Genomic DNA, 27,773 nt, shown 5'->3' on the forward strand with positions numbered 1-27,773 from the left:
TTAGGAAAGGTACTTAACCTCTCTGAGCTCCAGTATCCTTGTCTTTAAAAGTGGAATCACAATATCTGCCATAACAATTAAGTGATTCCAGAGACATAAAGCACGAAACACATAGTAGGTCCCCAATAAATGTATAGCTGTCAGTTTGGAGAGGGAAGAATAAGATACAGAGGATTTTATGAGGAGGTTACAAAGTAGTTGTTCTCCCATATCCATGGAACAAGGAGAAAACCTGGAGTAGGAAGCACTTTGGTAGGAGTGGGTCAGAACCTGGTGATCATCAGAAGTTGCAAACTGACAGCTGACAGGCTGAATCCAGCCCTCAGGCATGTTCTCTTTGGCTCAAACAGTGTTTTCCAAAAATCTGAATTAGTTGCCAACCTTTTAAAATGTGAAAGATTTCACATAAAAGTCCATATTTCTGGCCTCTCTTGAGAAAGCAGAAAATCTAACAATCCTGGACCCACATGTTTGCATGACAGCGATTGTGGGAAGGGGGCCAGCAAGGGCTGCTTCTGGAAGGTCTCTCACACCAGTGTTTCTCAAACTGTAATTCTTGGAGTAATCACCTGATGTATGTGCTAAATTGCTTCAGTCATGTCGGACTCTTTGCGATCCTATGGACTGTAGCCTGCCAGGCTGCTCTGTCCATGGGATTCTCCAGGCAAGAATACTGGAGTGGGTTGTCATGCCCTCATCCAGGGGATCTTCCCCACCCAGGGATCGAACCCATGTCTCTTACATCTCCTGTGTTGGCAGGCGAGTATTGTGTTAAAATGCACATGCCAATATCCAGAAGAGGCAAATCCACAGAAAGTATAATAGGGGTTGCCCATGGTTGGATTGAGGAGGGAATTGGGGGAGGCGGGGTGATTACTAATGGGTACCAGATTACTTGGGGGGTGATGAAAAGTAAATCTGATAAGAGGTGGTAGTTGTACAAATTTGTGAAACGTAATAGTAAAAATGATTGAGTTTTCCTCTTTCAGAATGTGAATTTTGTGGTGTGTGAATTATATCTTAATAAAGTGGTTACTTTAAAAATGCAGATACTGATTCAGTGGCCTGAGGTGGGGCTGGAGAAGCCCGAAGTTCAAACAAGCTCGGGCGTGGTCAGGGCTGTGAGGCTGGAGACCAGCTCACTGCGGCTCTAGACGCCGTGGGCTCTCAACCTCGGGTGCACATTGGAACCACGTAGGGAGTTTTTAAAAACTACTCACACCCGGGTCTCACCCCCAGGGACTCAGATCACTTCGGTCTGGGGTGAAGCCCGGGCACCGGGATTTTTTTTTTTTTAAGTTCCTCAGTTGATTCTACTTGGCAGCCAACTTTGAGAACCCCTGTCTTGGCCGGTGGTTGCTTTCCCCTTTTCTTCCTTGGCGCTCCCCAAGACATCTGAACCCCTGCTCCGCTCCAAGCCCCCCCGCAGGAAGGCCGTGACTAGCCACCCTGGCCCTGCCCACCACCCTCATCCCACTCTGGTTCTGGGATTCTAAAGCCAAACATTTCCTACTCCCACTCCTCCCAAGTGCCTGGGAGTTCGCGTAGGTCGTTTGGTTTTCCCGGGCAGCTTTGGGTGAGGACGTTTGTCAGAGGCTTTTGGGAAGTCGAAAGAGCCCCCGATCCTCCCAGGTGCCTCTGGGAAGTAAGCCGAGACTCGCCAGGAACGCAGGTAGGGCTCCGCGGCCGCCGGATCTTCCCTCTCCACCCAGCCCTCGGCGGGCGGCCGCCCCGCCCACGCACACGCCCCCTAGCTTCCCCGGCTGTAGCCGCATGGGAAGCCATGTGCCCACCGGGGAGGGTGAGCGAGAGGCAAGGGATGCCTTGGATGCCGCTTAAGAACCAACCGCAGCGACTCTTCCTGTGGAACTAGGGCGGCAGTGGGTAAGGAGAGAGGGCGGGGGAGGAGAGCGTCGGCCGAGGATGACTTGGGTAATTCACGATTGCGATTGCGTGAGAGCGTCTTAGAGCGGCAGCCCTGAGCAAGGTCCAGACACGGGCAAGTGAAAAGAGGTTATAACCACAGAAAGATAGAACATTTCGTTCTGAGTGGGAGGAAGACAGCTGGGCAAGGCCAATGGAAAGCCCCCCCACCCCCAACCAGCCTTGCTTTTACAGGGCTGACACCATTTCCCAGATGTTTTAAGGATAACTTCTGTATTTTTTTTCTGCCACTGACTACTTATTTTCTCTGTGTAGTTGCCTTGAATGCAGCTATTTGTGTCCCCTTTTCTCAAGTGCTTGTCTCTTTTTTCCTAGAGATTGGAGAAGATCTAATTGGCTTCTACCTAGAAGGTGCAGTACAAGCTGTTGTTAAAGGCTAGACTGCCAAGGCAATCCCTAATTGATTTAGCACTGGGGACATTTTCACACTTGCTCTTGATAACTCCTGGGAGGTGCAGGAACAAGGAGGTGCCTTTGAGATCTGGTGTACAGTTGGGAGAGCAAACAGATGCCTTCAGTGGTGGGTCACTGCCTGGCCCTCCAAGACTCCCTCTGTTTTCAAGACTAGCTTTTCTCCTTCGTTTTTCAGTGTGTGGTATGAATCCAGGCACATGGGTACGTACGCTGGAGGATGGTAGTTGAGCGGCCACGGGGATGGCTAGGTAGGAGGTGATCTTTGAGTTCTTTGAGCTCCTTGTTCCTTCCTTCCAGCCAAGAGATCAGAGCTTGTGGGGGAAGGGGCTGTTCCCCCCTCAACCCTCCCTCCGCCACATACACCTGCTGCTACCTCCCAGCATGCCTGCTTAGGGCAAGAGCAAGGTTGGACATTCTCAGAAAACTTACTCCCTTGGCGGTAGCTGCCTCCCCACACTGAAAAAGTGCTGATTGGACAGACTCTCAGCATCTCCTTGGCTCCACCTGGCATAGCCTGCTGGCTCTCTGCCCTTGCCCGTTGCCCTCTGTCTCTGGCTTCTTCTCCAACAATGGCACATGAGATAAAAGGCAAAAGGCTGAGCCATAGAGGCAAGTTGCTGTGAACTAGGATGAGAGGCCCTGGAAGGACCACTGTCTGTGGAGCAAGGACTGAGTCCCTCAGACAAGGGTTCTTAAGCAGGGCTCTGTGGCCAGGCAGTGGTGGCCTGAAGGGGATGGTTATGAGCTGTGACCCTGGGGAAAAATCTTACAAGGGGAGATGGACATAAAGTCAAAGGTGGGTAATTATACCCTTTAGCATTTATTGAATGCTTCCTAAGTGCCAGGTACAGGGATAAATGCTTTACGTATATAATCTCATTTAATCCCCCCAATTACGTGCATGCTAAGTCACTTCAGTTGTGTCCAACTCTTTGCAACTCTATGGACTATAGCCTGCCAGGCTCCTCTGTCCATGGGATTCTCTAGGTAAGAATACTGGAGTGGGTTGCCATGTCCTCCTCCAGGGGAATCTTCCCAACCCAGAGATCGAACCCGCCTCTCTTATGTCTCCTGCATTGGCAGGTGCGTTCTTTACCACTAGTGCCACTTGGGAAGTCCCCCAACTACCCTAATTGGCCCCGTTTTACACATGGCTAGTAGCAATTCTGGCTCAGAGAGTTTAAGTAACTTGTCCAAGGCCCATAGATAGTAAAGGGAAAGTGAAGCCTAGACCTCAGCTCCATCTGAGTTTAGAGCCACTACCCTTGGACCGATAGCCTCCTCACCGCTGGCATAATGACCTCAGAATTACCAAGGAAGGTGCTGGCAACTCCAGCCCAGGCCCTGAGGGACCACTGCCTCCCAGAGATCCTGGAGAAAGACAGTGGGGCTTGTGGGGAAAAAGTCTCATCCCATCCTCTGTGCCCAGCTTTGCAGCCTGTGATGAGCCCTTTCCTTCTGTCAGCCGTAGGTGTCTACCCCAGCCATGTGTAGATCCATGTGCAGCCACAAGGATCATGGGACCAGGCGGGACCAGAGAGCGGTGCAAATGTCTTGGCTGGTGGGAAACAAATCAACATGCAGAAGGCTTGGCTCTTGGAGCCCCAGGGAGCCCTAGGTTTTAGCTGGGAGAGTGTTCTAGATGTTCCTCGCCAGCAGGGCTAAGATGGGGCATCTCTTTCATCAGCTGTGCTAAAAATTGCCCCCCAGCGAAAGCCAGCACTGTTTAGACACCTGTTGTTTTCCTCAGTGTGAACTTTTCTATAAGGGTTTGCACCAGGGGGCCCTTTGGGGTGTTCTTGGGGATGGCCTGGTCCTTGTCCCAGCAGGCAGGGCCTTCTGGCCAGGGAGAGTGAATCACCCGGCCCAGAATTCATGCATCTGTTTGGGAGAACACTGTGTGCTCTGGACTGGCACCAGAGCCCGAGGGGAAAGGGAAGAGTGCAGAATGGAAGGCGGTAGAGAGACTTGGAGGGGCTTCTGCTCTGGCAGCTGCTCAGTCTCCTCCTCCTAAGTGTCACCGCTGACACCTCAATTCCCCACCTTGGGTGGCAGGAAGTAGCAGGTGAAATCATTCACAGGTGCCCCAACTTGGAGGCAGCTCCCTCGATGGCCCTAGGTGTTAAGTCACAGCACCCATGCATTACTCCTGCAGTGTGTAATTTAGCATTAATGGAGCATCATCTGATTTGAGCTGGGTTCTCCACCCCTCCTGTGCCCACCATTTCTGCCAGGACTCAGACCCTTGAGTGTCTGTCTTCTGAATTACTGTTAAAGCGTCCAGCCACCACCACCATGCCTCAGCCCGTTACCCTTGCCACTACCTGAACCATCGTTCTGAAAGGTATCTATTCACCTGTGGTTAAAACCCTCCAGTGGCTCTTCATTACCCACCAGGGCACAGGGTGAACATTTTGGCGTGGCATTCAATGTTCTCCAAGTTAGGCCCCATCTTGCTCTCCACCAGTGTAGGCATGTCAGGTGAAATGCAGGGGTGCTCAGTTAAATGTGAATTTCAAATACACACAACATACTATTTTTTAGTTAGTGTGTCCCTTGTATTGTGTCCTGTATTTTCATTTGCTAAATCTGGAAACCTTACTTCAGCTGTGTTGCCATTCCTACTGATAGAGCCCTATTTCAGGCCCTTGGCATCACACTCTCTTGGATGAAGTTGCCAAGGAATCAGCATCCATACTGATTCCTTCACCCCTTGGCTCCCCCTCTTCCAAACCATCTTCCCCTCCATTCCAAGATGCTGCTTGGGTCATTCTTTTGCTGCCATGGAAGACTGCTTTTTACATTTCCCACTCCTGTCCAGATCCATCTCCACACTTGAGTTCTTCCTCCATTATGCTCTGTTCAAGAGTCTTAACATTGGTCACTGCCCTCTCTTCTGGAATGCCATTAGGACATCCCACTGTTCCACCTAAACACTTGGTTATGTCATGGTTTCACTGCAATGCACTGATCTGTGGAGAGTGTACCTTCTCCACATCATCATGGCTGCCATATGTGGGGATGCTCAGTCACTTCAGTCCTCTACGACCCTTTGCAATCCCATGGACTGTAGCCCACCAGGCTCCTCTGTCCATGGGATTCTCCAGGCAAGAATACTGGAATGGGTTGCCATGCCCTCCTCCAGGGGATCTTCCCCACCCAGGGATCAAACCCAAGTCTCTTATGTCTCCTGCACTCGGCAGGTGGGTTCTTTACCATTAGTGCTTTTTATTCTTTCCTTCCTCCCACCATCACAGAATGGGGCCTCAATCAATGTACACTGGTGAATCAGTGGTTTATTTGTTCTCTCACAAGACTGTGAGCTTCTCAAGGGTGGTCTGTGGACTCAATCTCATGCAGTTCTCTTTGGTTTGACAAATGTTTCTTTTAAATTGGAGGATACTTGCTTTAAAATGTTGTATTGGTTTCTGCCATGCAGCAATGTGAATCATCCATAATTGTCTAATCTAATCTAATCTAATCTATATATCTCCCCTCCTTCTTGAGCCTCTTTCCCACCCCAATCCCCCATCCCACCCCTTTAGGTCTTCACAGAGCACCAGACCAAGCTCCCTGTGTTATGTAGCAGCTTCCACTAGCTGCCTGTTTTACACATGGTAGTGTATATATGTCAGTGCTACTCTCTCAATTCATCCCACCCTCTCCTTTCCCTCCTGTGTCCGTAAGTCCATTCTCTATGTCTGTGTCTCTATTCCTGAGGATAGAGAGATGGCATACAGGGGGCATTGTGCTACTGCTCTCAAAGAACTCATGGTGTGTCTAGGGAGGTATGATTAGTATGGTTACTTACAGAGCAACATGAGTTGTGCAATGAATAAAGCGTATACAAAGTGTAAAGTGCTTACAGAGAAATTGATAAGCAGAATTTGGGAAATGGAATGTTGGAGACATTTTACCAGAGATTATGCCTCTTTAGGAGGATGGAAAGGGCCTCTTGATGAGGGTGAAAGAGGAGAGTGAAAACGCTGGCTTAAAACTCAACATTCAGAAAACTAAGATCATGGCATCTGGTCCCATCACTTCATGGCAAATAGATAGGGAAAAAGTGGAAATGGTGGCAGATTTTATTTTTTTGGGGGGGCTCCAAAATCACTGTGGATGGTGACTGCCACCATGAAATTAAAAGATGCTTGCTCCTTGAGAGAAAAGCTATGACAAACCTAGACAGTGTATTAAAAAGCAGAGACATCACTTTGCAGACAAAGGCCCATATAGTCAAAGCTGTGGTTTTTCCAGGAGTCATGTATGGATGTGAGAGTTGAACTGTAAAGAAGGCTGAGGCAGAAGAATTGATGCTTTTGAATGGTGGTGTTGGAGAAGACTCTTGAGAGTCCCTTGGACAGCAAGGAGATCAAACCAGTCAATCCTAAAGGAAATCAATTCTGAATATTCATTGGAAGGATTGATGCTGAAACTGAAGCTCCAATACTTTGGCCACCTGATGCCAAGAGCCAACTCATTAGAAAAGACTCTGATGTTTGGAAAGATTGAAGGCAGGAGGAGCACAGGATGACAGAGGATGAGATGGTTGGATGGCACTCAGTGGACATGAATTTGAGCAAATTCTGGAAGACAGTGAAGGACAGAGAAGCCTGGCATCCTGCAGTCCTCAGAGATGAGTTAGTGACTGAACAACAAAGTGCATTCCAGGCAGGGAAATTGCAGGCACAAAAGCATGGAGGCAGGAAAGAGTGTATTGGATTGGCCAAAAAGTGCATTCCTCTATGTTAGGGAATCACAGGGTCAGGTATAAATAACCTGGAACAGTAACATGAAGTGTCTGATGTGTGGATGATGAACAGCTGCTCAAGATTTTTTTCCCAACTTTATTGAGATGTAATTGATATAAAACATTGTGTAAACTCAATGTGTATCTGATGACTTGATATACATTTATATTGTGAAATGATTATCACAGTAAGGTTAGTTAACACATCCACCAGCTAATCATCATTTCATCCAAGGGTTTTAACTGAGCAGATGTGTATATTAAGAGAAGCAATCAAAAAGCCCAACACAAAAGACCATGTATTGCATGATTCCATTTATATTGAAATACCCCGAAAAGGCAAATCTGTGGAGACAGAAAGTAGATGAGTGATTGTCTGAGGCTGGGGGTAAGAACAGGAAGTGACTGCTAATGGGCACGAGGGACCTTTTCAGGGTGACGGAAATGTTCTAAAATTGGCTTGTGGTGATGATTACACAATTCTGAATATACAAAGATCACTGAATTATATGTTTAAAGCAGGTGAATTGTATGGTGTGTGTGTTGAATGCTAAGTCACTTCAGTTGTGTCTGACTCTTTTTGACCCCATGCCCCGTAGCTCACCAGGTTCTGTCCATGGGATTCTCCAGACAAGAATACTGGAGTGGGTTGCCCTGTCCTTCAGGGGATCTTCCCGATCCAGGGATCAAACCTGCATCTCTTATGTCTCCTGCTTTGGCAGGCAGGTTCTTTGCCACTAGCGCCACCTGGGAAGCCCTGAATTGTATGGTATATAAGATATATCTCAATAAAGCTCTTTCAGAAAAGACCATCAGTCTGGCCATAGTGTTGGAAATGGATCAGAGTGAGGCAAGCCTGGGCTTGGCAAGAGCAGTGAAGAAACTTCTGCAAAGGTCTGGGAAAGAGTGAGCTGCAGTGCTCAGGCAGTGCTGGAGGGGTTGGGGAAGGAGGGCTGAAATCACTAGACATTTAGGAGGTGGAATCAATGAGACTTGGTAAACAGATTGCCTGGAGGGGATAAGGAAGAGAGATGGAAGGGTCTAGGACGACACTCTGGTTCCTGACTTTGACGGGTGGCCAGGTGGTGGCACCATCAAACCTCACAGCACTTAGTACAGTGCCTGGCCCTCAGCACAGGTCTGTGGAATGAAGAAATGATTGGATGAATGAATGAAGTGCATTCGTGTCATCTCCTGCTCTGTTGCTCTATTTCACCCACAGGCTAGGCCTTTGGACCCCGGTGTACTTGTTTCCATCACTGCCCATTTGGAGACAGGGAGCAGCCTGGAGATTCCACTGTTCCCAGTTCACCTCTAGGAAACCCGCATCTTATTCTTTCCCTTCTGGCCCCAAAACCACCCGAGCACACAAGGGATCCCTGGTCTGGGGGTGGGGGACACGTGGGAGCTAATGGCCACCTAGGCCCTGAGGACTCTTGTCATGGGCTCAGGACTCTTACATCCTTAACTGCCATCCTCACCCAGACTCTGTTACTTAACCCTAACCCCTCCCGCATCCATCAGCAATGCATCCCAAGTGCTCAGGAAGTACTGTCATCCTAAGCTTCCACTTAAGTTCCCACTCAGGCATGAGTCGCCTGCCAGAATGGGCCAGTGTCCCTCTAAGCATTCTCTTTAGATCCCCTGCCTCAAGATGATGTGGCGGGGGAGCAGGGGGGAGGGTGTTTATTAAACAGGCAGATAGCCAGACTCCACACTTGACCCACTCGATCAGAATGAGTTCCACGTATTTCAGAAATTCCCTGGATGGTTGTGAGAGCAGCAATGTGTGACTGTGTATTCGGGGTGCTTGTGGCCCTGGTACCCCAGCAGGTAGTCCCTGGCAGCCACCCGATGGACAGAGTCCACCCCAGAATGCTGCCCCCGACATGGGCATCCTTCTTTCCATCAGGAAAAGCACTCCTGCCCCGCCACTAATTAGATCACCCTCTTGCACAATCTTCTGCCCCCCCTTCCCCCACTAAATTTCCACAGGACAATCAATTCTCAATTGCTCTTTCCTCTGTCCTCCCAGCACTCGGCACCGGCTGCAGTGTGTGAGAGCTGGTTGTTTACATATGAGTTCTTTCAGAGCCCGATACATTTAGACCAGCAGCCTTGAGGAAGGGTCGGGCAATACTGTAGGTGCTGGATGGATGCTAGGGGGGATTGAATCACTAAAGAAAGGAGCAAGAGGACTGAATGACATAAACCAAAGTCCTTCACATTTGCCTTTAGGAGACCATATTTGCCTGCCAGTGAGGTCAATAGATCAACACTGCTGCTTTCAAGCCCCAGAGAGGGTGGGAACACAGTGACCAGATTAAGGAGCTATGGGGCTGACATTGTGGGCTGCCCAGGCCAGCAAGGAGCTTCATTCATTCACTCATTCGTTCACTGAAGCAAATGTGCCAGGCACTGCACAAGGTGCGTGCTTAGTCGCTCAGTCATGCCCGACTCTCTGCAACGCCATGGACTGTAGCCCACCAGGCTCCTCTGTCCATGGGATTTCCCAGGCAAGAATACTGGAGTCAGTTGCCATGCCCTCCTCCAGAGGATCTTCCCAAACCAGGGATAGAACCTGGGTTTCCTGCATTGTAGGCAGATTCTTTATTGTCTGAGCTACCAGTCAGGAAAGGTACCAAAGATAAAAAGGGGAACAGGACAGACAAGACTCCTGCTCTCACAGAGCTTACAGTTTTGTGGGGAAGACAGATGTTAAATAATTGTAGAAAGATTTATAGTTGTGAGAGAGCTATGAAGGCAAAAAACAGTGTCCAGTAAAAGCGTATGTAACAGGAGTACTTGAATTAGCCTTTTGGGACAGGCGATGCCGTCTGTACAAGGATTTTCCCAGGGAGCTGACCTTGAATCAAGACCATAAGCATGACCAGAAGGTAAATAGGCAAAAGGCTGGGGAAGGGCATCTCAGGCAGAAGGTACAGCCATGTGAGGACCCGAGGCAGTTACAAGCTTGACGTGTTTGTGGAACGTGCTGGAATGCTGGGACTGGAACAGAGGGAGTGAGGAGGCAGGGGGTGGGAGGCAGGTGATGAGATTAGACCAGATCACATAGGGCTTTTTGTGGGTCGTGGTAAGGACTTCAGATTTTATTTAAAGTGAGATGGGAGGCTTTTAACCTGGGAAGAGTTACAATTTAATTTGCATTTTTAAAGAGGGTCCCCTGGCTGCTGTGTTAGTAATGGATGAAAAGGGGGATGGGAGTGGAAGCAGAGAGACAAATCAGGAGGTTATGATGGTGACCTGGCTGAGAATAGTGGCTATGGAGACCTCAGTGAAAGCATTCAGCCCACACGTTTTACAGATGAGGAAACTGAGTCCCAGAGAAGGGGGATGATTTGCCCACACTCACCCTGCCCCTGGTCCTAACAAGAGAGAGGTTAACAGAGGACCAAGCAGAGAAAGCTGAGTGCAGTCTGGTAGGATGAATTCATGGATGCCTCGTGGCACATCTGGGTTCTGGCAGCCAAAGCATATGCTTGGAGTGGGAAGGAAATGAAGTGTCTCTGGTATCCATTATTTGGGGGTGCTCTGTAGTTCCATTGCCTGGGGGTGCAGTGAAGCCAGCACCAACCCTTGGTCGCATATCCCAGCTCTGTTTAGTCTGGCCGTGGCCCAACCAGGAGCTAAGTACTTACTGGCCAGTTCCTTCCTGCATCCATAGTATAATGAAGTGCTGAGCTGGGCAGAACTCCCAGTGCTCCTGGGTCCAGGAGCAAGCAAGCAGCAACCTCATGCAGGGCCACGTGAGGTCAGAGGGCGGGGCCTGCATGCCCGAGCTTGAGTGGAATTGGCTGCTTGTTGACACACCACTTCCGCGGATGGCCAATCACAAGAGCCACAACATCCTTGCTTTCCCCACCCCTCCCCTCACTTGTCCTTGTGAAAGCCACAGAACTTCCCACCACAAAGTGAGCTGGGGAGAGAAGTCTCTTTCCTCTGCTACCTCACACCAGGCCTTGGGGAGAGGCGTCCTGCTCACAGTCCAAGGAGTATCAATGCTTTGCTTCCCAAAGCAGAATGTTTGCTTTGCGGGGAGAACTCCGTTGAAGACCTATTAGGGAGTTCAGTTCAGTTCAGTTGCTCAGTCCTGTCTGACTCTTTGCAACCCCATGGACTGCAGCATGCCAGACTTTCCTGTCCATCACCAACTCTTGGAGCTTACTCAAACTCATGTCCTTCGAGTTGGTGATGCCATCCAACCATCTCATCCTCTGTCATCCCCTTCTCCCTCCTTCAATCTTTCCTAGCATCAGGGTCTTTTCCAGTGAGTCAGTTCTTCACATCAGGTGGCCAAAGTATTGGAGTTTCAGCTTCAGCATCAGTTCTTCCAATGAATATTCAGGACTGATTTCCTTTAGGATGGACTGGTTGGATCTCCTTACAGTCCAAGGGACTCTCAAGAGTTTTCTCCAACACCACACAGTTTAAAAGCATCAATTCTTCGGTGCTTTCTTTATAATTCCAATTCTCACATCCATACATGCTGCTAAGTCGCTTCAGCTGTGTCCGATTCTGTGTGACCCCATAGACGGCAGCCCACTAGGCTCCCCCATCCCTAGGATTGTCCAGGCAAGAACACTGGAGTGGGTTGCCATTTCCTTCTCCAGTGCAAGAAAGTGAAAAGTGAAAGTGAAGTTGCTCAGTCATGTCCAACTCTTAGCGACCCCATGGACTGCAGCCTACCATGCTCCTCCGTCCATGGGATTTTCCAGGCAAGAGTACTGGAGTGGGTTGCCATTGCCTTCTCCAGGGGATCTTCCTGACCCAGGGATCAAACCTGCGTCTCCTGCATTGCATGCGGGTTCCTTACTCACTAAGCCATTGATTCAATATTAGTGTAAATATTTATAGTTATTATAAAATATTGGTTATATTCCCTGTTGTTATATATATATATATATAATAGTTTGTACCTCTTAACCCCTACCCTTATCTTGCCCCCCCCTTTCCTCTCCCACTGGTAACCACTAATTTGTTCTTTATATCTGTTGAGTCTGCTTCTGTTTAACCCTGGTTCTTTTATTAGGAGTCTTAATAGCTACTGTGCACCAGATACCAGGCCAAGCATTTTACATTCCTCATCTCATTAAATTCCCACAACTCCTGTGACATAGATACTATTATGTCTCACCTCCTCCAACTTTACAGATACATAAAATGAAGCTCAGAGAGGCTAAGTGACTTACCCAAGAACACACAGCCAGCAAAGGACAGAGCCAGGATCTGAGTTCAGGTCTATCTGATCCCACACCCCATACTCATAACTGCTTCCTTAAGCAGTGACTTTACAGGCTCCACACCATCCAAACTGCCCTTGGAGCCCTGACAAGCTGGGAAGGCCCAAGAGACAAACAACCTTGCCTCCTCATTTTACATTTTGTGTGCCAGCCTGTTATGTTGGTAGATGGACACTTTTCTGCCGTGAGCTGAGGGGTCAAGAGAAGGCCTCTTTCAACTAGTTCCTGGCAAGGGTGCAATGGTGGGGGGTCCTGGGGGCCCAGGGAGAAGTAGGAGGGCACTGCCAGCTGGGAAAGCTGGCAGGAGGAATGCCCCATGAGGGCATCATCCAATTTATAGCTTCGGATCCCTTCCCTGGGATTTGGGGTATCTGACAAATACTGGACAAGTTCTCAGGTCTATACCCTAATGATATTAATGAGGGCAGGGGAGCTTAGTGAAAATTTAATAGACAAGTATAAAAAGTTTCACAGACCCTGTCTGCAGAAGTTCTTTTGAAGGTCTGCACAAAGCCACAAGGGCTGCTTGGAACTCTTCGTCCAAGGAAATTATTAACCTTCCTCATTTTTGGAGAACAATGCAATCTGTTTATTAAATGCCCAAATTAAAGGGAGAGGATACAGTGCAGTTGGGGGTTTTCCATCATAATTCATTGGAGGCTCTCAGTCAGGGAAATTTGAGCCTGGGGCTGACTGGGCTTCCTGACCACTTCCGGCTCCCAGGCTCCCTCCAACCCTGTTCCTTTAATAAGTTCAGGTTGCTGGGAGTTCAACTCTCATTAACCCTTTGAAGTCTGCATAGATAAATTACAATTAAAGTCCGCGAAGCACTTAATGTACATCAAAGATTGGCCAAGGAAGCAATTGTTCCAGCATGGATGCTTCTGTTGTATGGATCAACTGAGATAATGTGTGTGTGTGTGTGTGTGTGTGTGTGTGTGTGTGTATGAAAGCACTTTGTGATCCTTGAAGCACAGTAAGTTACTTTTGTTGTTATTTTTCTGAATAGGATGGGTTATTTATTTACAAGATGGATGCCTGTCCTCATTAGATGACTTTGAACAAACCAAACTGGTACTCATTGAGGCTAGAAAAGTACCAAACTTTCCTTGAACTTCCTCCTTTGTTCCTCAAGCTGATTGAGACTTAAGAACCTTCTGATAGGTCTGGAGCCTTGTGTACATGGAACCAGTGTAAAATTTGCTGATTGTTTTTCCTTCAAAAATAATGTGAAAGGCAGAAGATGCAGGAACATTGCCAGCAATGCAGGGCGTGGGTTTCTGCATTGCTCCACCCAGAAGGAGAATTCTCAAAGGGCAGGATTATGTGCTGAGAGGCTGAGCAGCCTTTGTATGTGCTGGGGTGGATCAGTCACAAAGACAGGTGAGCTAGGAAACAGAGCTCATGCCCTGAGAAAATCCTCTTCCACAAATTCCTGAGGTGACTCTCATACATTGCTGGTGGAAAAGAAATTGGATACAACCCTTCAGGGGAGAATTTGACAATATCTCACAAAATCATATATGCATTTACTTTTTGACTTAACAATCACATTTCCAGGAACCTACCCAGGTGGCTCAGTGGTAAAGAAACTGCCTGCGATGCAGGAGATATGGGAGATGTCGGTTCAATCCCTGGGTCAGAAAGATCCCCTGAAGGAGGAAATGGCAACCCAGTCCAGGTATTCCTGCCTGGAGAATTCCATGGATGGAGGAGCCTGGTGGGCTACAGTCTATGGGGTCACAAACAGTCATACATGACTGAGCACGCACACACATACACACACACAAGTACCCTGACAGTACACCTCAAACAACATGAAAATGTATATGCACGAGGTTGTTCATTACAGCTTTGTTTACATATATGCAAAATATTTGAAATTACCTAAGTATCCTTACAGAGGAGAGTGGTTGTACAGACTTTGGTACAACCACAGAATGGAGTCCCATGCTGCTATAAAATAGGAGGAGGGTGCTCTTTATGAACTGATAGGGAGTTATTTCTAGGATATGTTGGTACATGAAAAAGGCCAAAAGCAAACAAAAAACATATCTGTAGTATGCTTCCTTTGGTGTAAAAAGAAGAGGAAATAAGTAAATATAGATGCATCTGCTCACTTGTACAGAAACACAAGAAGTAGAAGCTGGAAACTCATAGAATTGGTTACCTACAGAGAGGGTGGGAGCAGCACATAGTAGGTGCTTCACAAGCATTTCCTGATAATGACCATTGGGTGCTATAGAGGACACTGTGGAAGGAATGGTAGATACAGCTGGGAATAACAGGAAGGGTTTCTATTGTCGTCTTGAAACATGAGTCTGTGGTCAACTTGTTGGGTGGCCATTTTGAGAGATTGTACCAGGCAGAGGGAAGAATTGTGAGCAAAGATCCAGGAAGGGGAGAGAACGTGGCATAGAAAGGGTCTGGGACTTTGGGTGGGAGGGGGGACTATTGTGAGAAAGGCTGGATAGGGCAGGCGGGAATCAGGATGTGGACTTTCTTTTATGCAACGGTAGTGAGTTTGAATTTTATTCTTAGGAACATGAGAAGCTGTTGGAATATTTTGAGCAGAGGAGTGATATGGTCAGTTTATGCTACATTGACCCCTGTGGCTATAATGTGGGGTTGGACTGAAAAGGGAAAGAGTAGAAGCACGGAGGCCACTTTGAGGCAAGAGAGGATAGTGACTTGGAGCAGAAAGGTAGTATTGGGTTGGCCAAAAGGTTCATTCAGATTTTTCCGTAAAATGTAGTGGAAAAACACAAATGAATTTTTTTGGCCAACCCAATAGTAGAAATGGAAAAGAGTGGTCATGTTCTGGATATGTTTGAAGGTGCAGCTGGTGAGACAAACTGATGGATTGGGTGTAGGGGAGGACGAAAGAGGAAGAAGGGTCTGGGATAACTCCCAGCTATCTGGCTTCAGTGATTTGGTGTCTAATGGAGCCATTCAGCAAGATGGGGAACACAGTAGAAAGAGTAGAATTTGTGGGGAAAGGTCAAGTCACCTCAGATGTGTCAAGTGTGAGGTGTCAGCAGATTGGGTCTGTTGGATGTATGGGTCTAGGGCTCAGGGGAGAAATCTGGGCGGGGACCATAGATGTGGGACCATGTAGATGGAGGTTGAAAAGATGAGGCCAGAATGGGAGAGCGTAGGTATCACTGTGAGAAGAGATCCAAGGGCAGAGTCCTGGGGAACACTAATAGGAAAGAGAGGCAGAAGATGAAGACCTCATGAAGGTGGCTAAAATGAAATCGTAGTAGAAATAGCATGAGGACCAGGAGAGAATAGGGTCCGGAGGCCCAGGGGGAGGGAGTGGCAAGAGGAGCATGCTCAGCAGTGCCTAGGGCTGCATGGGAGGCCCCAAGACAAAAGCTGCACAGATGAGAATGGGAGGCGGCTAAAGGCAAACTACAAGGACTGCACAGTGAGCAGAAGGGCTCAGTGATGGGGTTCTTTTTCGAGGACCTTTGACTGTGAAGGGAAAGAGTGAGGTGGGATGGAAGCTGGAGGAGGGGACAGTGAAGGGTTGGAGGAGAGCCATTATTATAAGGAAGAAAAAAGGAAGCTCATTTTTAACCCCCGAGTCAGTAGACACGCAAGACTGAAAACCCAGAAAAGGAAGGAATCCACCGGTGGAGGAAAGTCAAAGTGTTAGTCACTCAGTCATGTCCGACTCTGCAACCCCATGGACTGTAGCCCACCAGGCTCCCCTGTCCATGGGATTCTCCAGGCAAGAATACTGGAGTGGGTTACCATTTCCTTCTCCAGTGGAGGAAGGTGGGGGCCTAATGACATGGAGAGCCCAGAGACTGGGGCTAGGGTTGAGCAGGAAAAAGTGTATATCTATCTAAAGGGTCACTGCCCATGGAATCATTTTCAATATGAAGGAAACAGCGAAGATCAAATTATCCACGTGTGAATTGGGGCTGTCTGCAAAGTCAGAGAGTGAGGGTGTAGTCATGTGTCAGTTCAAATAGGACCCTGGGCCGTGTTCAGAAGCATCAGGAAAGGACAGTGTTGACAGAGGCACTAGTCACCCGCAGGGGACTGCAGACAATGCACACTTCAGGTACGTTTGTACAGACTCAAACATAGCTTCACACACGCTTGGGAGCTTTGGATATTAATCAAGGTAAAAAGTCTTCCATAAAACAAATTATGAGACTTTACGATGACTAAATAGGACCTAATGAATGGGTTTACCAAATGTTCTTCCCTGTTCTGGACTTTGGGCAAGAGCTGGAGGGCTGAGAACGGGACAGAGAGCCAGGCCCCAGGCTCCTTTTTTGGCTTTGGCCTCAGGGGCCGTCCCTAACCCTAACGGTTCAGTAGACCTTGGATAGAAGTGAGGCCTGGGTGTGGTGCTGATCTTCTGGGAAGCAGAGAGTTTGTTCTCTCTGAAGGACTGAGGGCTAAAACATTCTGTCCTTTTGCAGACAGTGGAGCTGGTAAGCTATTTCAGAAGTGTTCATGCAAATCATTGTCTAACTAAAAAAAAAAAAAAAAAAAAACACCAATATGCTGACCCTTGCTATCTGGCATGATATGTATCAGACAGAGAAACACAACATTTGGTTTTGACCCAGGCTCTGCTACCAGCTTGCTGTGTGACTTTAAGCAAGTACCTTCTGCTCTCTGGGCCTCAGCCATTGCATCTGCCAAATCAGTAGAGTGGACAGATGATCTTCTAAGGGAACTGCTGCATCAACATTCTGGTTTTTTTTCTTTAATTAATAGACTATTTTTAGAGCAGCTTTAGATTCACAGTATAACTAAGTGCAAAGTATAGAGTTTCTGAATACCCCTTGTCCCCCCAAATGCACAGCCTCCCTCACTAGGCTCGCCCCCCACCAGAGGGGTACATTTGTTACAATCAATAAACCTACATTGACATGCCATTATCACTCAAAAGTCCTTATTCATGTTGCACATGTTATGGGGTTTTGACAAATGTATCTGCCATCATAGAATAGTTTCATTGCCCCTAAAAATTCTCTATGCTCTGAGAATTTGTCCCTCTCGCCCCTCAACCCCTAGCAACCACTGACTTTCTCCCTGTCTCCATAGCTTTGCCTTTCTCAGAATATCATATAATTGAGATCATGCAGTTTGTAGTTTTTTTCAGATTGGCTTCTTTCACTTAGTAATAAGCATCTGAGATTCTTCCATGTCTTTCCATGGCTTGATAGCTCACTTGTTTTTAGTGCTGAATAATACTCCATTGTCTAGATGTACCACAGTTTATTTATCCATTCACCTACTGAAGGGCATCTTGGTTGCTTCCAAGTTTTGGCAATTATGAATAAAGCTGCTATAAACATCCACATGCAGGTTTTTGTGTGGACATAAGTTTTCAACTCATTTGGGTAAGTAACAAGGAGCATGACTGATGGACTTATGAAAGTGTATGTTTAGTTTTTTAAGAAACTACCAAACTGTCTTTCAAAGTGGCTGTCCCATTTTGCATTCCTACCAGCAAGGAATAAGATTTCCTATTTGCTCTACATCCTCATCCAAGCATTTGATGTTTTTAGTGTTCAGGCTTTTGGCCATTCTGATAGGTGTGTAGTGGTATCTCATTGCTGTCTTGATTTGCCTTTCCCTGATGGTATATGATGTTGAACATCTTTTCATATGCTTACTTCCATCTGTATAGTGTCTGTTCGGGTGAGATGTCTCTTCATGTCTTTTGTTCACTTTTATTTTTTTATTAAAAAAAAATTTTTGCCTGCACCTTGAGGCTTTCAAGATCCCAGTTCCCCGACCAGGGGTCAAACCGGGGCACTCAGCAGCAAAAGCGTGGAGTCCTAAGCACTGGGCCACCAGGGAATTCTGTCTTTTGTCCATTTTAAAATCAGGCCATTCATTTTCTTCTTATTAAGTTTTAAGAGTTCTTTGTCTACTTTGGATAATAGTCCTTTATCAGATGTGTCTTTTGCAAATATTTTCTCCCAGTCTGTGGCTTCCTTTTCATTCTCTTGACAGTGTCTTTCACAAAGCAGAAGTTTTTGTTTTAATAACATCCAGCACAGCAATTATTTCTTTCATGAATTGTATCTAAAAAGTCATTGCTAAACCCATGGTCATCTAGATTTTCTCCTGTGTTAGCTTCTAGAACTCAATGTTGTCATAGTTTTACATTTTACGTTTACACATAAAGTCAGAGGACTGACCACTATCTAATGTGAAGACTTACTATGAAGCCACAGTGATAAAGATCTGTGTCTAGATTGATTTTCTTTTGTATGTGGATGTCCAGGTGTTCGAGTATCATTTGTTGAAGAGACCACCTTTGCTCTGCTGTATTGCCTTTGCTCCCTTGTCAAAGATCAGTTGAGTATATTTATTTGGGTCTATTTATAGGGCTCTCTTTTGTGTTCCACTGATCTCTTTGTGTATTCTTTCATTGATACCATACTGCCTTGATTGCTTTAGCTTTATAGTAAGTCTTAAAATCAGATGGTGTCAGTCCTCTGACTTTCTTCTTCGGTCTTGAGTTTGCCGAGAGTTTGCAATATACATTTACAACTCATCCAAGTCGACTTTCAAGCGCACATGCCTTATAGTAACAAAATATTCCAATCCTGTCTCTTGTCTCTTGCACTACTACTGTCATTCATTTCACTTATACACAAACATACATAATCAAATGGTTATTGTTGTTTAGTCACCCAGTCATGTCTGACTCTTTGCAACCCCATGAACTGTAACCCACCAGGCTCCTCTGTCCATGGAATTCTCCAGACAAAAATACTGGAGTGGGTTGCTATTTCCTTCTCCAAGGGATCTTCCCAACCTAGGGATCAAACTGCATCTCCTGCATTACAGGCAGATTCTTTACCACTGAGCAACCTGAGAAGCCCCATACATAATCAAATACATTATTGCTATTACTATTTTGAAAACAACTGTTATTGTAAGATCAATTAAGAATAAGAAAAAAGTTTTTATTTTACCTTAATTTATTCATTCTCTGATGTTCTTCCTTTCTTCATATAGATCTGAGTTTTTGACCTGTATTATTTTCCTTGTCACTAAAGAACTTTTAATGTTTCTTACAACACATGTCTACTGGCAACAAATTCCCTCAATTTTCATTCGTCTGAGAAAGTCTTTACTTCTCCTTCAATTTTTTTAAAAGATTTTTTTTTGATGTGGACCATTTTAAAAATCTTTATTGAATTTGTTACAACTTTGCTTCTGCTCTGTGTTTTGGTTTTTTGGCCAGAAGCCATATGGGTTCTTAGCTCCCTGACTAGGGATCGAACTTGCACCACCACCCCTCACACACACACACACACATACACACACACACACACACACAGAGGCAGGTGAAGTCTTAACCATTGGACCACCAGGGAAGTCCTTATTTCTCATTCACTTTTTTAAAAAGTAATTTTATTTATTTATTTATTTATTTTGGCTGTGCTGGGTCTTCGTTGGTGCTCAGGGTTTTTTCTTGTTTCAGCAAGTGGTGGCCACTCTCTAGTTGCAGTGTGTGGGCTTCTGACTTGGGTGGCTTCTCTCGTTGTGGAGCATGGGCTCTAGGGTGCACAGGCTTCAGTAGTTGTGTCACATGGGCTCAGTAGTTGCAGCTCCCGGGCTTTAGAGCACAGGCTCAGTAGTTGTGGTACACAGGTTTAGTTGCTCCACAACATGTGGGATCTTCCTGGATCAGGGATCAAACTCGTGTCTCCTGCATTGGCAGGAGGATTCTTTACCACCGAGCCACCAGGGAAGCCCTCTCCTTCACTTTTGAAGGATAATTTTACAAACTACAGAATTCTCTGTTGGTGTCTATTTTTTTTCCCTCTCTCAATACTTTAAATATTTCACTCCATTCTTTTCTTACATGCATGGTTTCTGAGGAGAAGGCAAATGTAATCTTTATCTCTGCTCCCCTATGGGTAAAGTGTTTTTCTCCCTCTGGCTTTATTCGAGGTTTTTTTTCCCTTTATCTTGGATTGTTCTCAAGTTTGAATACAATATGCCCTTATGTGGTTTCTTTTAACTTTGTTCACTTGGTGTTCTCTGAGCTTCCTGGATCTGTAGTTTGGTGTCTGACATTAATTTGGAAAAGACCCTGATGCTGGGAAAGATTGAGGGCAGGAGGAGAAGAGGGCAGCAGAGGATGAGATGGTTAGATAGCATCACCAACTCAATGGACATGAAGTTTTGAGCAAACTCTGGGAGATAGTGAAGGACAGAGAAGCCTGGCATGCTGCAGTCCATGGGGTCACAAAGAGTCAGACACAACTTAGCGACTGAACAACAACAACAATTTGGGAGAAATTCTCAATCACTATTGCTTCAAACATGTCTTTTCTCTTTGTTTTCCTTGTATTACTTCATATATATCGCACTTTCTGTATTTGTCCCACAGTTCTTGGATTCTGCTGTGGTTTTTTTTTCCCACTTTTTTCATCTCTTTGCTTTTCAGTTTTGGAGGTTTCTATTGTCAAAGCCTTAACTTCAGAGATTCTTTCCTCAGTTGTATCCAGTCTACTAATGAGCCCATCAAAGGCATTCTTCATTTGTGTTACAGTGTGTTCAATCTCTAATATTTCTTTTTGATTCTTTCTTAGACTTTCATCCCTCTGCTTGCATCATGCATCTATTCTTGCATATTGTCTACTTTATCCATTAAAGCCCTTAGCATATTCTTCATAGTTTTAAAAAATTCTTGGTTTGATAATTTCTACATTCCTGCCATATTTGTGTCTGGTTCTGATGCTTGTTCAGTCTCTTCAGTTGTGCTTTTTGCCTTTTAATAGGCTTTGTATTTTTTTTTTTTCATTGTTGTTGAAAGGGGGGCATGATGCACTGGGCGAAAGGAACCAGGGTAATAGTGAAATGGTGGTAAATTGTCAGGGAGGGGAAGAATTCCACAGGTCTATGGTTAGGTCTCAGTCCTTCATGATGTTGTGCCCCTCAACTTTGAACACCACCAGTGCATCTCAGTTTTTCCTCCAGCTTCGATGGGACAGGATGGTTAGAATTAGCTGGAATTGACTTCTTCCTTCTCTTGGGTCAGTTAGGCTCTGATAAAACCCCAGAGGGTTAGACATTGGTTAATTGGCTTCTCCGGAAGGCAGATCATTTGAAGAAATGCAGAATGATCTGGTGTATTTCAAAATGATTGGTTTTTGCCTTCCCTCTGCCTGAAGCATAGGAAGTTTTTTGTTTTCCAATATTAACTCTAAGGACCTGGTTGAGCTCCTGAATATAAAGTTAACAAAAGTATCATGGCCTCCCCGTAGACTGGATCCCCTGGAATTTTAAACTCACAGCTTGTCCACACTGAGTCACCAGCAATTCCTTAATTACGTTCAGATTTTCCTACTCCAGTACTGATTTCCGTGGAGGTTTCTGCTCTACATTGTGAGTCTGTATCTCCTTCTCTGTCTCTTCAATTTGGAGGGCAACAGTTTACTCAGTGACCTCACTTCTCTTATGAATCTAAGCTTTTTATTTGTTGTACAAGGGAGTGTTGACTTCTAAACTCCTTACATGTTTTTTTTTTTGTCATTTAGTCACTAAGTTGTGTCTAACTCTTTGCAACCCCATGGACTGTAGCCCACCAGGTTCCTCTGTCCATGGGATTTCCCAGGCAAGAATACTAGAGTGGGTTGCCATTTCCTTCTCCAGGGGATCTTTCCAACCTAGGGATCAAACCCACTTTTCCTGTATTACTGGTGAATTCTTTACCACTGAGCCACCAGGGCTTCCTTCCATACTGGACTAGAAACCATAAGTTTTTATGGTTTTCTATGTGTTTATTTATAGAGACACAGGAGACGTGGGTTCGATCCCTGAGTTGGGAAGATCCCCTGGAGGAGGAAATGGCAACCTACTCCAGTGTTCTTGCCTGGAAAATCCCATGGACAGAGAAGCCTGGCGGGCTACAGTCCATGGGGTCACAAAGAGTTGGACATGACTGAGCACGCACACGCTCCCTGATTATACTATAAACTCTGTAAGGACAGGAACCCTGTCTGTCCTATTTATCTTGTATCTTCAGTGTCTAGCACTGTTCCTGGCACATAGTAGGTACTTGACACTAAATATATTCAATGAAAAAATGAGAGACAGAGAGTCAGAAGACATGGACAATATACTCTCGGGCAAGGCTCTTCCTGTCTTGTAGCCTCAGTTCCTCACTACCTGATGTTGCTGTTGTTTGTTTGCCTCTTTGTTTTGGCTGTGCAGCATGCAGGATCTTCCTTGACCAGAGATTGAACCCATGTCCCCTGTATTGGGAGTGTGGAGTCTTAACCACTGGACCACCAGAGAAGTCCTTGTTTGTATCTTGATTGTCTCTCTCCCTCTGCTAGAGTGTAGGCTCCAAGAGATCAGGAACCTCATCTGTCAGAGAGCTCAGCACACAATAGGTTGTCTATTAATATTTATTGAATGAAGCAATGGATGACTGACTGACTGAATCTACTAAAGGAGGGGGTTAGCCTTGGTAATTTGATGGCAGAAATTTCTGGGAACTTTCCCTTTCCCATACCCTAACGGGCATGCCTGTCTGAACTAGTTTTATGTACTTCTAAGAGAGCTTCATGCCTCCCTAGGACAGGAATGAAAATAGGTCGCTTGAGTTAAGATGATCAGAAGTGTATGGAAAAACAGCTTGCTGAAATTTGGAGCTCAGTGGCTTCCCTTCGTGTCACCCAGGAGAACACAGGCTGCACTCCAATGTGTGTCTGACAACAATTTGAAGCTTGATATTGAGCCCTGCTAAACCACACAGACTCAGATAATGTCACCCAATTCCTTGGTTTTTGCAATGAAGAGGGTGTGCAACTGGGAGAAGAAAAGGCAGTTATTTACCAGTTTCTTCCTCAGGGCAAAAAACAGAATGTTCAGCATTCGTGGGAGGAGCAGGAGTTATGTTTTGCCTGAGGAATCTTGCTTGCTGGATGAGCAGGGTCAGGTGACAGAATTCCATAGCTTGGCCAGAGGCAGGAGCAATATTTTCTTGAAATCCTAGTTTCCTCAGCATTCCCCAACCATTCCCTGGTAGCCCATTTTATGGGCTTGATAGGGAGAATCTTAAGTCATTAACCTGTGGGACCTTCCAAGGAAACTTTTGTAGAAGAATTCAGTTGGGAGCCCGGAGCACCAAAGTTCTAAAGAGTCCCTTGCTTTTTGCTAAAAACAAAATAAACCCATTCTTTGACCCTCTGCAAGGCAGAAGCTGCTAAGATGACATGGATGCCTTTGGAGTGAGAAGGAGAAGGGAATTGAGGAGCAAGTCGGTCCTTCAGGGACACTGAATCATCTATTATTCTTCATAAGGTCAGCAACTGCTCTTCAGCAAATTTGAAGACTGTTGAAACAGATCCTGTATTCCTAGGTTTGGGGAACTAGGTGTGATTGGGTAATTTTTACCCACAAAAATCTTTTAGCTCTGCAAAAAGCTACGTTCCCATAGAAAATAATCCCCTCAAATGAATGTCTTCTCCATGCAGCCTGTCTTCCCTGCCCCTACACAGCATGTGGAGTCTTAGTTCCACAACCAGGAATAGAACCCTTGTCCCCTGCAGTGGAAGTTTGGAATCCTAACTACTGGACCACCAGGGAATTTTGTATCTTGACTGTGAGGTTTTGGAGGGTAGAAGACAGTGACGATTGGTGGGATGAGGATGGACTGGGTGACTTGCAAGACCCCTTGCAGTCCCAAAATCTGAAGATTGTGTGCTGATTGTTCCCTTTATATTCACCTAAAACTAAGAGGATCTTCTCTGGAATTCTGACTTTGACTATTGGTGTCCCAGATTTTGACCTATTGAAAGTGAAAGTTGCTCAGTCATGTCAGACTCTTTGCAACCCCATGGACTATACAGTCCATGGAATTCTCTAGGCCAGAATATTGGAGTGGGTAGCCTTTCCCTTCTCCAGGGGATCTTCCCAACCCAGGGATCAAACCCAGGTCTCCCGCATTGCAGGCAGATTCTTTACCAGCTGAGCCACAAGGAAGCCCAAGAATACTGGAATGGGTAGCCTATCCCTTCTCCAGCGGATCTTCCCGACCCAGGAATTGAACCGGGGTCTCCTGCATTGCAGGTGGATTCTTTACCAGCTGAGCTACAAGGGAAGCCCCAGATTTTGACCTGGGGCCACGTATTTCACATATCACTATCCCGTTTGCCTCCACAGAGGCATTTAAGAGGATATAGTTTCTGGAATCTCTCCGACGAGAGGCCTTTTGGTTCAGCTTCTAAGGCCCAAAACTTCTTGGCTGGAAAATTCTGGGAAAACAGTTTTTCAGCAGCAGAGATGCTACACCGCCAAGGGTTGCTCTGCTCACTTGGTTCCCAGGGCACAGATCTCACCTGCCAGCCAGCTTTGGCCCACTGGAGTAGGCACATCCTCTTATGCAGAAGTCAGTGGCCACAGGCCCATTTATGATACAGTTTGCTATGCTTTCTTTCTCTTTTCTTCTTCTCCCTCCTTCTCATCTCTCAATATATCCAAACACCTGAAGAAGAAACTTCTGGTTGTTTACTCCAACATTTGTTCTTTTCCTGATTACCATGGGAAGAGGTAACCAGGTTGGGGGCAAAATAGGGGTAGGGTATTAAGACCTTCAAGCGACTGTGTATAAAATAGAGAAGCAACAGTTTAGATTGTACAGCATAGAAAAATATAACCATTACTTTCTTTTATTTCTTTTATTTTTTTGCTGCACCCTGTACCATGCAGAACTTCCCTGACCCGGGCTGGAACCTGTGTCCCCTGCATTGGAAGACCAGAGTTTAACCACTGGACATCGCAGAAGTCCCAATCATTATTTTATTTTTTTAAACACATCTTTTAAAAATATTTATTTATTTATTTTTGGCTGTGCTGGGTCTTCATTGCTGTGCGTGAGCTTTCTCTAGTTTCAGCAAGTGGGGGCTACTCTCTAGTTGCAGCGTGCCAGTTTCTTGTTGTGGTGGCTTCTCTTGTTGGAGCACAGGCTCTAGGCACTCGGGCTTCAGCAGTTGCAGCACATGGGCTCAGTAGTTGTGGCTCATGGGCTTAGTTGCCCTGAGGCATGTGGGATCTTCCCAGACCAGGGATCAAACTGGTGTCCCCTGCATTGCAAGGCAAATTCTCTGGACCACCAGGGAAGCCTCTCAACCATTATTTTATAACTTTAAATGGAGTATAATTTATAAAATCATTGAATCACCTTGGTTTATACCTGAATCTAATATAATACTGCTACCCAACTATATTTCAATTAAAAAAACTCCACAAAAAAGTATGTGCAAATCACACAACACCAAATTAAACACTGTTCAAAAATTAAATCACAAACAAAATTTTTAAATACTTTGAGATGAATTTTAAAAAAAGCCACTAGGTACGAAACTTATACTGCTTAAGTGGTGCTAAGAAGAAAATGTATAGCTGTAAACATGGCATCCGGTCCCATCACTTCATGGCAAAAAGATGGGGAAACAGTGGCTGACTTTATTTTGGGGGGCTCCAAAATCACTGCAGATGGTGACTGCAACCATGAAATTAAAAGACGCTTACTCCTTGGAAGGAAAGTTGTGACTAACCTAGACAGCATATTAAAAAGCAGAGACATTACTTTGCCAACAAAGGTCCGTCTAGTCAAGGCTATGGTTTTTCCAGTGGTCATGTATGGATGTGAGAGTTGGGCTATAAAGAAAGCTGAGCACCAAAGAATTGATGCTTTTGAACTGTGGTGCTAGAGAAGACTCTTGAGAGTCCCTTGGACTGCAAGGAGATCCAACCAGTCCATCCTAAAGGAGATCAGTCCTGGGTGTTCATTGGAAGGACTGATGTTGAAGCTGAAACTCCAGTACTTTGGCCACCTGATGCGAAGAGCTGACTCATTGGAAAAGACCCTGATGCTGGGAAAGATTGAGGGCAGGAGGAGAAGGGGATGACAGAGGATGAGATGGTTGGATGGCATCACCAACTCAATGGACATAGGTTTGGGTAGACTCTGGGAGTTGGTGATGGACAGGGAGGCCTGGAGAGCTGCAGTCCGTGGGTTCGCAGAGAGTCGGACACGACTGAGCGACTAAACTGAAACTGAACTGAAACATCTATATTTCAAATAAAGATTTTAAGTCAATAACCTCATCTTTCATCTTAAAAGCTACAAAAACAGTAAGTAAGCAGAAGAAAGTATAAAGGCAAATAAGGAAATAAAATAGTACAGAAAAATAGAAAAAGTCAACGAAACCAAAGCTGGTTCTAGGAAAAGATCAAGGCCACATGAGTGAGTGTGACTGAAAGGAAATGAGCTCAGTCCAAGTCAGCTGAACCCTACAGACTCATGAGCCAAATAAATATTTATTGTTTTCTGTTTCTGATTCTGATGGTTGTTTGCTATGCAGTGTTATCATAGCAGTAGATAACTGAGGCAGTTTAAAATAAAAGGTCTCATAAAAACAGAAACTTAAATTTCTTTGGGGGTGGCCATGCACATAGTTTAAAAGAAGCCTCCCTTAGGAGGAGTAGCCAGACTAAGATCTGGCCAATGAGATATAAGCAGAAGTATACTGTATTTCTGGGAAGCTTCCTCAAAAGGAAGCAGTGATTTTTTGCAATGGCTGAAGCTTGAGCAGCCATTGTCAACAATGAAGCAACATGCTCTGTATCTAGTGGAGCAGCAACTTGGAAGAAATTTGGGTCTCTGGTGACGTAATAGAGTCACTCTATCAACCTCGGACTGCCTACCTTCAGACTTTTCTTATGGGAGAGATAAATGAACATCTATTCAAGCAACTATCATTTTTTCCATTATTGCAACCAGAGCTAATCCTAACTAATACTATACCTCTCCCTAACATGAGACTGGAGTTTGACAAGTAGCTCTAGGTAATGGGGTGAAGTTTTATAGGTGAAAATGTGGATGTGGAGAAAAGTGAGCATTTAGACTAACTTAAGGGATAACAGAGGGAATTTCCCTAGGAAAGAGGTATGGGAATACAACTAGGCTGTATGCAATTTCCCTTCACAGCAAATCCCGTGAGAACCCACATCATACTCTCAGATTTGTCACAATATCTTCAGTGCCTCAGCCGGTGCCTGACACATAGGACAGGCTCAAGTAAAAATTGTTGAAAGAATAAAGAGCTTGTTGTTTTCATAATTGACATAATCAACAGCTCAATTTACTTGTGTGATTTGAAAAACTTCGTTTTTTTTATTTATTTATTTATTTTTGGCTGCACTGGGTCTTCATTGCTATGTGTGGGCTTTCTCTAGTTGCAATGCATGGGCATTGTGGTGGATTTTCTTGTTGCGGAGAATGGGCTTGTGGACTCAGTAATTGCAGCTCACTGGCTTAGTTGCCCCGAGGCATATGGGATCTAGTTCCCCTATCAAGGATGAAACCCATGTCCCCTGCACTGGGAGCATGG

General features: G+C 45.6%; 1 long non-coding RNA gene across 1 annotated transcript; it reads left to right on the top strand.

Annotated features, from left to right (window-relative positions):
* Nucleotides 1–1,759: 1,759 nt before the first annotated feature.
* Nucleotides 1,760–26,715, top strand: LOC139033280 (uncharacterized). The gene is made up of 2 exons (XR_011485884.1): nt 1,760–1,884; nt 25,087–26,715. It is a non-coding gene; the product is annotated as an uncharacterized lncRNA (long non-coding RNA).
* Nucleotides 26,716–27,773: the final 1,058 nt, after the last annotated feature.

This window comes from Odocoileus virginianus, unplaced genomic scaffold, assembly GCF_023699985.2.
Source record: "Odocoileus virginianus isolate 20LAN1187 ecotype Illinois unplaced genomic scaffold, Ovbor_1.2 Unplaced_Scaffold_1, whole genome shotgun sequence".
Taxonomy (NCBI): domain Eukaryota; kingdom Metazoa; phylum Chordata; class Mammalia; order Artiodactyla; family Cervidae; genus Odocoileus; species Odocoileus virginianus.